Genomic DNA, 13,156 nt, shown 5'->3' with positions numbered 1-13,156 from the left:
GAGCCACACAGATTGCCACACACTCAACATGTGTGTGACGCAGGTCTGAGCCACAGTGGCCATGGGAAGGCTGATTAAATGCCATGAAATGTAGATCATCCTGGACACGTACTGCAATGATCATACACTCAAGGACACATAGGGGCATGCATGGGATGCACATGTAGCATGAATGGGCACTCATGTCCCTGTGGAGCATCTGCCATCTGCACAGTCCAAGTGAGACACCCAGCATCAAGGACAAAAGAAGTACCCCAGTGCATGTGTCTGTCAGGTTGGCTGGTGGAAGTTAGCATGTACGCAGGATGCATGAACAGGCCATTGCATTACGGAAACATTATGCACACCAGTGCTAAGGTCATATTGGGGTGCAGGTGGGGTGGAGGGGCAAAGGAGCATGCCTGCATGGAGTACCCGCATGCAGGCAGAGGACACATGCACCTCAGTCATGCCATTACATAGTCCAAGTGCAGGGAGGAAGGACACCCCAGGCTACATGCAGAAGGGACAGTGAGCTGGTACATGGACCGGAGGGGCATTGAGGTGACCAGCATGTGAGTAGGGTGCAAGTGTGGTGATGGACAGTCCCCGTCTGCTCCGCATGTCCATCCTGTAGAGCAGCCATGCATGAGTGAAGCATTGCATGACTTGCACATCTGAACCATGTACACATGACATGTAGTGGCACTCATGCACAGCACATCACACAAGTAAAACACACATGGCCTCGACAAACACGCAGCAACACTCACTGGACTGGGCATCAAAGTCCTGTATCTCTCCCGCTCCTTCGTCCGATTCAGGTGGTATGAACGCCGCAACGAGCGACTTGTGCGGAGTGAGGTCTTCCTCCTCAGGTGCCGGCCCACTGCCAGTGACCAGAGTCATGTTGTAATTTGAGGCACGCTTTGCCTTAGCGCTGCATTTGAGGTCCTTCCAACACTTTTTGCACTCTTGCGCCGTGCGCACCTCATGGCCGAATGCACTCACATGTTCCGCAACTTGCTTCCAGTGGGTATCACAATGGGAAGCCGTAGTTTGACAATTAGGCCCCCCTAGCATGTCACGGTTGTGGTACCGCACGTAGTCCACGAGGAAGTCCAGTTCCTGCGCACAGAAAGGCTTCTTCCTCTACGTGCAGGAGGTCTTCCTCTTGGATAGTGGCACCGGTGGATTGAGCCAAGGGAGTGGCAGGTGGAAGGATGACCGAAGGCCTGACTTGCGTCAGTGGCTGCTGGGTGCCCTGGAATGGACCCTGCGGAGCAACATCTGCTGTGGCAGCGTCAATGACCGCGACTGTCCTGGTTGGTAGACTCACAACCATTACTGCCCCAGGGACACGTGTATTGGTCAGGGCAGCCCTGCGTGCACCTAGGGTGTTCCTCCCGACCTGTTGGAAATCTTCCATGGACTCTTCAAGTGCCTATGCAGCCTGCGCTGGCAGACCCTGAGCCTGGGTGATGGTGTCCACAGCTGCACCTGCAGCTACCACTACCCTTGGGCCTGTGGCAGTTGATGAAAGTGACTGACGGGTCACATGGGCGCCAGTGCCAGATGCAGAAGCTGCATCTCCCGGAACCACAGGGGGTGGTGGCATGACTGCACCAACACATGGCACAACATCCTGCCGAAGTGGCGCACCCCTGCCTCTTCCCCCTCTGCGGCCATCCTGGACACCCTGGAGTCCCCCTACTCCCTGGTCACCCCGGCCACATCCCAGACCACGCCCGCCACGAGGAGTATGCCCAGCTGAGGTGCCCCTCACCTTTGGTGGCCTCCCAACCATGGCACAGATGGAGAAGTACCAATGGTAGGTGTACACGACAATTGTCCTGGGCAATTGGGGTGAAGTGGGTGGGATGCAAGATGTTAACAGCACCCCTGCACCTGCAAGGCTGTATGTGACCCCGGTGATTAAGTGACGGGTCACGCAACGCTCGGGCAGCCCAAAACTGCAGTAAAACCGTGCACGCAACCTCTGCAGCCTACGTGCATGGAATTAACTCCCGCAGTACACGGTGGCACCCAGGAACACGAAAAATGCGTACGCGTGGGACACGCAGGCTACTATGACCTCAAAAATGGGTACGCGATACACAGGGGCACCCACAGTGGGAAAAATAGCATGCGCTACTCACCGTCAGACTAGCATGATGATGAAAAACACGCATAGACAATACCCCCGCCAAAAGAAGAGATACGTCCTAGATCCGCTGTGAAGTTGTGATGGCGCGCGAAACAACACGAAGTAGCAACACACACGTCGGTCTCCACGAAACGCACATACAGCAAACTGCTGGCCCCGCTCACCTTTAACCCGTGCTGAGGGAAATGCCTGTGTGCGTCACGTCACTTACGCGCTTAGGCCCTTTCCTCGGATGACACGCATTAACACGCGGACGTGCTATTTTACAAGTGCTGAATCACTATGCACCTGTCACGTACGAAACGCCCACGCATGTAATGTCACAGATGCACTTACGCGCTAAGGGCCTTTCCTCGAATTACACACTGACGTGCACTTTTTTCACGTGCCGAATCACTCCGTATCAAGCTGGCCACGTGACAACACATGGAAGACCACGCTCCTGCCCAAAAGGCCATTTTCCTGCCCCCCGAGCACACTCCTACCTGCCATCTGCTGCTGCCTGCCTGCCTGCCTGCTTCCCACGTGCCCTGCTATTTGGTGCCTGCACATCAGCCATCTGCAGGGGTCCAGTTGCTGTGTCCACCCCTGCTGGAACAGAAGACTCCCGACTGGGATACCATCGCTCCACAGCCCAGCCCCAGGACTCAGTTGCCCACCCACACCTGCCTCGGGGGTCGCCATGTTGGGGCAAACACCATCAGAGACCACTGGCGACCCCCAGCCAGAGAGGCAGAGGGCCACCAGCTTCAGTGAGAAGGAAATTGGTGTCCTGGTGGAGCAAGTTCTGGGGCATTATGATGCCCTCTTCACACCATTGCGCGCCGACAAGGATCTGGGAGGACGTAGTGGTTGCCATCAATGCAGAGGGGGTCGCAACCCGCGACATCAAGCACTTCCGAAGCGCTGGGAGGACTTCAGGTCCAGGACCCTCAACAAGGCCCGGCGCCTCATGAAGGCAGAGGATGCAGAGGGGTGCCGGGTCAGCCTGACCAACATCCAGGTGAGGGTCTTGGAACGCATTAGCCCAGCTCTCCACGCCCAGATCCTTCAGAGGAAGACCCGCCTGGAGTCGAGCGGTAAGTGGCCATGCATTGCTTTGTGAAACAGGGCATGTTGCAGTGTGCTGGTAGTCAGCTACTTGCCTGTATGTGTAACATAGGCCATGTATGGATGTGTGTGTGCAGGGACATCATGGTAATGCATGTGAGACCAGTAATGTGTGAACCACATGGATGGTGCATGTGTTCCAATACAACATGGGGTGCAGCATGCGGAATGCACACATGAATGCATGCCTGTCCCTGTTCTTGGACATGGATGGGGGTGAGAGATGGGTGCTGCTCTCATGTATATGTACGGTGTACATGTCTGTGTGTCTGAGAAGCGTGTGTGTGACTTTGAAACCCCATGGATGCATGACACATGTCCGTGACGATGTGTAGATTCACTTATGCAGTCTAGTCACCCTTGTATCCACTGTGTCTGTGGTGTACGAGCCATGATGCATGATCCTCCGGTCCTCCGGTGATGTGTGTGCATGGGATCAGTATGAGCCATGATGCATGTGAGTTTTAAGGCAACATTTATGTCAATAGAGGCCCATGTACATGGATGCTGATGTTGATTGCATGCACCATGCCTGTTTCTGCATGTGTGTTTCCTGCATTGACCCATGTCTTGTGGAGGGACAGGATGGAAGTGACGTTTGACAGTGCCACTCATGTGTTATTGCTTCCTGTCTAGGGGACTATTGTACAGTACCCTGATGCTTGTGTTCTATGTCTCTCTCTACGCAGCGTCGAGTGAAGAAGAGGGCGGAGACGGCACTGTGGAGCAAAGCGGCAGGGATGCCTCCACCGTGGCAGCGACGCAAGGTTCAGCCACCCTCCCAGCAATTGCCATCATCCGGGAGCGAGGGACTGGTGCCGTGTCTGCCACTACGGCTGTAGCGGAAGGGCTGGGTGAGCCCCCACAGGGGCTTGCAATGGTGGAAGATGGTGTGGCGACATCCAGGTTGGTGGTCTCTACAGAGGAGGAGGAGCCCCCTATTGAGCCACACATGGGGCCTGGTGGGGGTAGTACCACTGGTGCAAGTGGTGCAGTCCAAGGCCAGGGTCAGGAGGCAGACAGGTCACCGCAGAGGGGCCTGTGCATGTCGCTGTCCCTGACCCTGTGACTGCACCACCATGCACCAGCAGAGATACCCCGTCCCAGGCCTGTCTGCAGGTAGGGGGGAGTCCCACGTCATCTGGCTCTCCACTACCTGCGGACGAGGGGTCCCATGACCGTATGGGCTCCGTCCTCATTGGTGTCGCATTGCGCATGCGTGTCATTCATGATGACGTGCATGCTTCTTGGGGGGACCACACACGCCATCACGAAGAGCTGCGTGGCAACGTGGCACAGTTGGGAGGGGCCATGGTCGGAGGGTTCCTACATGTGTTGCACACTCTGGCGGACCTCTCCTCCTCTGTGGAGACTATGTGCCAGTCGTTCTCCCTGCTGTCTTCTGGCCCAGATTCCACTGGGGCCCCCTGTGGACCTGGCCTGACCAACACAGCCAGCTTGGTGGAGATCCCATCCCTGCCACAGTCGGGAGTCGGCGGTCCAGCAGGGGTGGACACCCAGCAGATGGAGGATGTGCAGGCATCATCAGACAGGGCACATGGACAGCAGCAGCAGCAGGCTCAAGGTGGGAGCGATGATGGCTTGGGGCCATCAACATCAGAGTGGCAGGCATCAGCCAGAGGGCAGGAGGACCCTGGAATGGGCGTGTCTTCCGTGTGGCTGCGGTTGGGCCAGCGGATAGATGCGGAGCGGCGGCGGGCGGAAGAGGCGCGGCTCACCATGGTCAGGGCGGAGTTCTCCATGCGCCGGGCGTTGAGGGGGGCTGAGTGCCTCGAGGCAACTCGCAGGGAGTTGGAACAGGCCATGACTGCATCCCTGCGAGACCTCGGGGTCAGGGCAGAGGCCCGCCTCCAGGAGATTGACATGGAGTTCGATGATGCCCTGGCCCACAACATCACAGAGTGAGCCGTAGGACTTGCCCGCCGCCATTGTATATAGTTAGTTAGTGTTAGGTTTCCTTTCTTTTTTTATTTCTTTTGGGATGCTTGGACAATGCCCCACGTTTTTGTATATAGTTCTACATTAGGTAGGTTTTTTTTAATAGGTTTCATTTCATTTGTTGGGCTCATGGACCCTGGTTTCAATCGTTGTAGATAGTTGAACTGTGGATTTCTTAAAAAATATTATTTTAAATCACCATGGATCAATCGATTTTGGAATTTACGTTTCCTTTGGATTTGCTTTGGTGGATGGAGAGTTCGGACTAAGTTTATTTTGGATTACTTTGGATTGTGACTTCATTTTTTTTAAAAACATTTTTGGACATGCATTTTTTTCCTGTTTAATATCATTTTCATGCTTTGATTCCATTTGCTTCATTTTGTGCACAATACATTTTGATTTATTACTTCCATGTGTGGCATTGGTTTACTGCATGTCACAATGTGGGTTTACACAATCACTGGCACCCAGTGTGTGTGTGTGACGGACATGTGTTGATGTACATAGTTGACTTTTGGTTTTGGTCATGAAATAGGCCTTTCAGTGTGGGGTGGATGGGAAACGTGATTGTGTCTTAAGACTGAGGTGGCGCGCAGTGGGATGTTGGTGGACATGAGGCCCATGAATGTGCATCTTTATGACATGGTGGGTGGGGACATGAGTGAGTTGGGGCCTGCTGCCAGGTGCCTGTCAATGCTGGGTGGGTGGGGCTGCAGGGGGACATGAGTCGGGGGCCTCTGCTGGCAGGTGCCCGTCAATGCTGGGGAGTGTGGGGGTGCAGGGGGACATGAGTCGGGGCTTGCTGGCAGGTGCCCGTCAATGCTGGGTAGGTGGGGGTGCAGGGGGAAATGCGTCGGGGCCTGCTGGCAGGTGCCCGTCAATGCTGGGGGGGTAGGGTGCAGGGGGACATGCGTCGGGGCCTGCTGGCAGGTGCCCGTCAATGCTGGGTGGGTGGGGGTGCAGGGGGACATGAGTTGGGGCCTGCTGGCAGGTGCCCGTCAATGCTGGGTGGGTGGGGGTGCAGGGGGACATGAGTTGGGGCCTGCTGGCATGTGCCCTTCAATGCTGGGAGGGTGGGGTGCAGGGGGACATGAGTCTGGGCCTGCTGGCAGGTGCCCGTCAATGCTGGGGGGTGGGGGTGCAGGGGTAAATGAGTCAGGGCCTGCTGGCAGAGGCCCGTCAATGCTGGGTGGGTGGGGGAGCAGGGGGACATGAGTGGGGGCCTGCTGGCAAGTGCGCGTCAATGCAGGGTGGGTGCGGGTGCAGGGGGACATGAGTCGGGGCCTGCTGGCAGGTGCCCGTCAATGCTGGGGGATGGGGGTGCAGGGGGACATGAGTCGGGGCCTGCTGGCAGGTGCCCGTCAATGCTGGGTGGGTGGGGGTGCAGGGGGACATGAGTCGGGGCCTGCTGGCAGGTGCCAGTCAACGCTGGGGGTGTGGGTTCAGGGGGACATGAGTGGGGGCCTGCTGGTAGGTGCCTGTCAATGCTGGGGGGGTGGGGGTGCAGGGGGACATGAGTCGGGGCCTGCTGGCAGGTGCCCGTCAATGCTGGGTGGGTGCGGGTGCAGGGGGACATGAGTCGGTGCTCACTGGTGCATGGTGACAGGTGGGCTGGCTGGGGGGCTTGGCCAGGGTGGATGGGCTGCCTACAGGACATGCCCAGGGGTGCAGGGTAGTCCCCTGTGGTGTGGGCAGGCTGCAGGAGCTGGGGAGGGGGTACAGGGCACACCTGGCAGGACCCACAGTGCCAATTCACGTGTTGAACTCCCTGCGCACCCCTCAGAATACATGTACCATGCTCACACAGCTAAATTGCGTGTGAAACTCCCCGCGCACCACTCGGAATACACGTACCCCGCTCGCACAGGGCCTATCGCGTGTGATTCTCCATGCGCACCCCCGAAATACACGTACCCGCTCGCACAAGGCCTATCGTGTGTGATTCTCCACACGCACCCCCGAAATACACGTACCTGCTCGCACAAGGCCTATCGCATGTAATTCTCCACACGTACCCGGAAATACACATACCCTGCTCGCACAGGGCCTATCACATGTGATTCTCCATGCGCAACCCGAAATACACGTACCACCGCTCGCACAAGGCCTATTGAGTGTAATTCTCCATGCGCACCCCCGAAATACACGTACCCGCTCGCACAAGGCCTATCGCATGTGATTCTCCACGCACACCCCCGAAATACACGTACCCTGCTCGCACAGGGCCTACCACGTGTGATTCTCCACGCAAACCCCCGAAATATACGTACCCCGCTGCACAAGGCCTATCTCGTGTGATTCTCCAAGCGCACCCCCGAAATACGCGTACCTGGTCGCACAAGGCCTATCGTGTGTGATTCTCCATGCGCACCCCCGAAATACACGTACCCCGCTCGCACAGGGCCTATCGTGTGTTATTCTCCACGCGCGCCCCGAAATACATGTACCCGCTCGCACAAGGCCTATCGCATGTGGTTCTCCACGCGCACTCTCAAAATACACATGCCCCACTCGCACAGGGCCTATCGCGTGTGATTCTCCACGTGAACCCCCGAAATACACGTACCCCGCTGCACAGGCCTATCTCGTGTGATTCTCCAAGCGCACCCCCGAAATTCACGTACCCGCTCGCACAAGGCCTATTGCATGTGATTCTCCACACGCACCCCCGAAATACACATACCCCGCTCACACAGGGCCTATCACATGTGATTCTCCACACGCACCCCCGTAATACATGTAGCTCACTCGCACAGGGCCTATCGCGTGTGATTCTCCATGCGCACCCCCGAAATACACGTACCCCGCTCGCACAAGCCCTTTTGCGTGTGATTCTCCACGTGCACCCCAGTGCAAGCGGGGTACGTGTATTCGGAGGGGTGCGTGGGTGGTTTTACAGACGTTTTCGTGGTTGAGGGGCTGTATGCTGGTCCACTGGCCTGTGCGTCATGTACGGGATTTGTGCGCTGTTCATGGCGCACGGGGCGGGGTTGTGGGGCGTAACTGGCGCTGCTGCAGGGTCGCTGCGCCACTCTGCGCCACGGCTGGTTATGGATGTTAGAATCCATGAATACTCTGTGCGCGGAAATGGATTTTGGCGCACGCGGCTGGCGCAGACTGCCACAGTCGCACACTGCGTGCCAGCCGCGTGCACCACTTGTGCGCCAGATTCTATGAATTACCCCCTAAATAATCGGGTGGACTAATACACAATATCTCTCAGATTTCCTCCATGCCCACGTCTTCAATGGCATGGGCCCAAACATAGGGCTGCCACTTCTGAAGCCATATCAATGCAGAGGAAATAGGTACTGAATGCCATGTCTGCATTACTGCCAACACCTGCCTATCCATTACTCTAGAATATAAAAGAACAGATGTCCACAAACTTGTGGAACTCTCCCGTCCCTGCACACCCAATTCGTATTGTGTAGACAATCAATTTTTGTGGGTTATTCAAACTAATTAATTAAAACATTTTTAACTGAAATGCTTATTTCAATACTCCAATTTTTTTTTTTTTTTAAAACAACTCAAATCTTTTTACTTCATCATCTGGTATCTGGACCAATAATTCATAATTGCTAATTTAGAATAAATCCATTGTTTCTTTATTAATTTATTCTAAATTGCAAAGTATGAATTATTGGTCCAAATACCATACCAGATGATGAAGTAAAAATATTTGAGTTGTTTTAACAAAAACAGTTTAGAAGTATTGAAATAATCATTTGAGTTCAAATTGATTTCATTAATTACTTTGAATAATCCACAAAAATTGATTGTCTACACAATACAAATTGGGTGTGCCGGGTATGGGAGAGTTCCACAAGTTTGTGGGCATCTGTTGTTTTACATTCATTGGTACAACCTAGTGTCAAGGTTGGTTTTCTCCCCGGCACCTCACTAACTTTCCGAAAATAATTACATTTTCAGATCGCAATAGGTGTGCACTAGGCCCAGTAGAACATAGACTTTATCCATTACTCTAGACCCATTCCGTTCACATAAATAACACTGCTCCTTCCTTCATTCACACCCTATGCTCCTTAAACAGCTTGAGATCCGCCACATCTGGGAAACCCTGAGGCTGATGATGCAACCTCGCCCCTTCTAATCCACTTTACACCTACTCGCACAACCTGACAATTAGGTCTCACCAGACAATATACTCCCCATTTCTAGCCCTAGTCGCCCCTTTCAACCACGCATATCTGACACCTGCAATGCCTCAAAAAACAGCTGGCTGAATATTGCCGGGAATAAAGCCTGCTTCCAAACACGACTCTCCCTGCTCTCCAACTCTCCCACAGTATTTGTATTTGCATTTTGTTTATTTGTATAGCGTGCCTGGCCCAAAGGCATCACCAACCCCCCACCGGCATAGGCTCTCTCCCATATCTGCTCAAATCTCCACTATTCTCTTCGCTATTTCCCTCCTCGAAAGTTCACATCCGAAAAATCACTTTCCATAAAACTCCTCTCTCATCAACTTGGCTGACATCATCACTGGGTCATCTTATAGTGTTCTATGTCATCCCTTTTGGAGGGTGTAAAGTTTGCACTGACCTCCAACCATTTGCTAGTGACAATTGACTCTTGGAGAGTAAGGCTTTGCATTCTGTGTTCATGCCGAGAACTAACGAACGAACGAACGAACGAACGAACGAACGAACGAACGAACGAACGAACGAACGAACGAACGAACGAACGAGACAAGTGAATTTGTATGCCTAGCTTGTAGCTTGCAACTTGACATTTGTATTCCTGCCTTTCGCCTCTCAAAACCTGACATTCATCCTTCAAACATCTCGCCACCTTTCTAGAAACTCTTCCCATGCCAGCCTACTTGACACCTTCTTTGAAAGCACTAGGGAACCTTCAAGCAATTGGACAGCTGCCACTCTACCAGTTTCCACAGCTCTTTCTTCACCAGCATTAACCATTATATCACTTCCAGAGCCAAGCCATGGAGCCTCGACCAGTGCAATTTTGACAAGGCATCAGACATGCAATATTGCAGAGCAGGTACATGTTTACCATAAAAAACCATGTTCATCCACTAGCTTTATAGAACCAAATTCCTAAGTAAGTGCGACAGCCACTCCTCCCTTGTATATTATCAATAAATTACCGTACCACACTTTCATTGTCTGCGACAAACATGACTTTTCTTTATTGCTCCACTGATTGCCCCACAATTGGACTACCACCAACACCATGAAAAACTGCATAACGGAAATATGATGTCCCTTCCTCCTCCATGTTTCACCAACTGATCTGCCCACCACCTGCTGTAGCAGTAAATGCCCAAACCTGAGGACCAGGCCACCAAGCAACCACAGTGAAATACCATTAGAACCTTCCAGAAACTCCAGATCTCTCCTTCACTTGCACTCTGTGATGCAGGTTCTTTTCACCCAACATTGCAATGTGCCTAAAGAAGCTCTGCCCTGCCCCATGCTAACTCTTTACAAGCAGACTGCTCCTGGTTGAGCATTGTACTTTTCATTTTTTGGCCATTGCTACCTGGAGAAGCAAAGTCCTCAACTCAATGTTCTTCCAAGCGGCCAGCCTTTGGACTGTGATAGCCAATCTGGAAACCTACCTCAAACCCCATTCACAACAAATGTGCACTGCTCCTGTTTGGGCTGTTTATCAAGCACTCCAACAGCCTCTAAAGCTTAACCAGCACCCAAGCCTTTGCCCAACATCCCCCTACTGAGGTTTCCACTCCTGCCATACCCTGGAGCCCCAACACTTCCACAATGTGTGCTACGCTTTGAAGACTCATGCTTGTATCAACAGGAGCATTGGCACACAGTAATCTGTTAAAAGCCAAACAGGTGCCCTGGCTCTGGATGGCTGCTCGCCCTTGTTCATCCACCCTTCACCAAGTGGGGCTGGCCAGAAACAGCACTTCGGGCACCCTGACATAGCCCATATCAGTGTGATCAATTGAAGTCTCTCCATTCAGTCACATATCCTCCCCATGAGGAACTCCACATCGTACTGTGGTCACTCAGATCCTCAGGCCCTAGTTTCTCATGCGTGGCCACTGATAAGTGTGCCTCGAATGGCTTAGCAACCATATGTAAAGCAACTGCACTTCTTTTTTTATTTTATTTTTTATTTATACTGCTCAACATGGTTTGCAAAATTGAAAACCTTTAGCCAATTCATTAGATCACTGTTAAAACAATTTTACATTTTTCATTACGAGAAAACATGATTTTCACAGCTTTCAAACGGCGCGATGTGCTTTATTAATGTCGCCGACCATCATTATTTTCAGTTTAATGTACTCTGGCAACGTCTGTCAGTTTCTGCTTTCTCCAATGACTGCCTTTTCTGCCAGGGTTATTTCCTAGATTTTCTTAAATATTTCCATCAAATGTTTTACCAGATTGATGTTGATTTTTGCACCTTCCACCAAAATTTGCCACCACTCGTCAATGTCTCTAGCAAGATAGTTTCTCAGAATCTTGACCAGGAATAGGTCTCGTTCTCTTATCTGTTCCGGGCATATTAGAATCAGATGTTTTAAAGACTCCCTTGAGTCAGGCTGTTGACACAATCTGCAGGTTGCGGTTCCACTTAATTTTCTCCTCTTATGGATTATTTCTCTTGTGGGTAAGATGTTAAAGCGAAACCTCATATATAGTGATCAAAAGTACGAGTTTGGGAAGAGTCTCAAGTAGCTTGGCAGCTCGTTTAGTTTTCGAGAACCTGACCAGAAATCTTTGTAGTTTTTGTACTTACAGATTTCTTCCTGTGTTTTGATGCAATCTCTTGTGTATAGTGTTTTTTTGATTTTGGTGGGATTAATTAATAGATCCTCTTTAGACTGGATCAGATAATCTAAAATGGCCTGACAGATTTGTTGCCATTCCATTAGTGTTTGATCCATCTGGTCTACCATTGCCTTTTTTAGGGCTCGGAAGCCTCCTGTAGGTGTCTTCTCCCAACATTTGTGGTAGAATGAGATTACTTTCCACTCCGCTATGGCTTTTAAGGAGGTTAAGGCCAGCTCTCTTCTTATTACTTGGACTGGAAGCGACTTTGGGACCTGAAGCACTGATCGCCAAAATATCCCTTCCAGGATGGGCCATATTTTTGTTGGTAAAAAAAAAAAGATGGTTCTGCTCCGTAGGACAAGATCGGAACCACTTTCATCCTATAGAAAGTCACCAATGGGATGAGGGTGAATCTGAAGTATTTTTTTAGAAGAATATTACCTTGCACAGTCAGATTATTAGCTTTTCTCCTCATTAACTCAATTCTTGGAGCTTCACATCTGCTGTTATTTATGCAGACTCCTAAATAGTTAAATGATTTGACCTCCAATATTTTTTTCTATATTAATGACCACACAAACTTGTTCTTCTCACGCCAGTTATTTGTTGCGTCCAGTCTTAAGATTTGCGATTTATCTTGGTTGATTGTTAGGTTATTACTTTCTACGTAATCCTGAAGGGCGGCTAGCTGACTCTGTAACCCTATAGGGGTCTGGTCCATAAAAACAATATCATCTGCGTATAACAGCCTCCCAATCGATGTTCCTGCCACTTTAGGAGGGAAAGATCGAATTTGCAGAAATGCTTCCTCTACATCCGAGACAAAGAGATTAAAAAGTTTGGGTGCCAGAGGGCAGCCTTGTTTCAGGCTCATATTGATGGGTATTGCATCTGACAACAATCCCGTTTTATCCAGCTTTACTCTGTTGACCATTTCTGTAAATAAGTCTTTGATGTATTCCAGGACCAATTGAGGGCAATTCCATCTTGCCAATTTACTACACAGTTTCGGTCTTCTAACAGTGTCAAACGCCTTTGATAAATCAATGAAGGCCGCAAATATTCTCTGTCCCTTTATTCTTACAGTTCTGGCTTTTAGTAGATTAATCAGAAAAATGTTTAGGGGAGTCCTTCCCCCTTC

This window comes from Ambystoma mexicanum, chromosome 6p (assembly GCF_040938575.1).
Source record: "Ambystoma mexicanum isolate Mex_15411 chromosome 6p, UKY_AmexF1_1, whole genome shotgun sequence".
NCBI classification, from domain to species: Eukaryota; Metazoa; Chordata; class Amphibia; order Caudata; family Ambystomatidae; genus Ambystoma; species Ambystoma mexicanum.
This window is presented reverse-complemented; position numbering follows the sequence as displayed.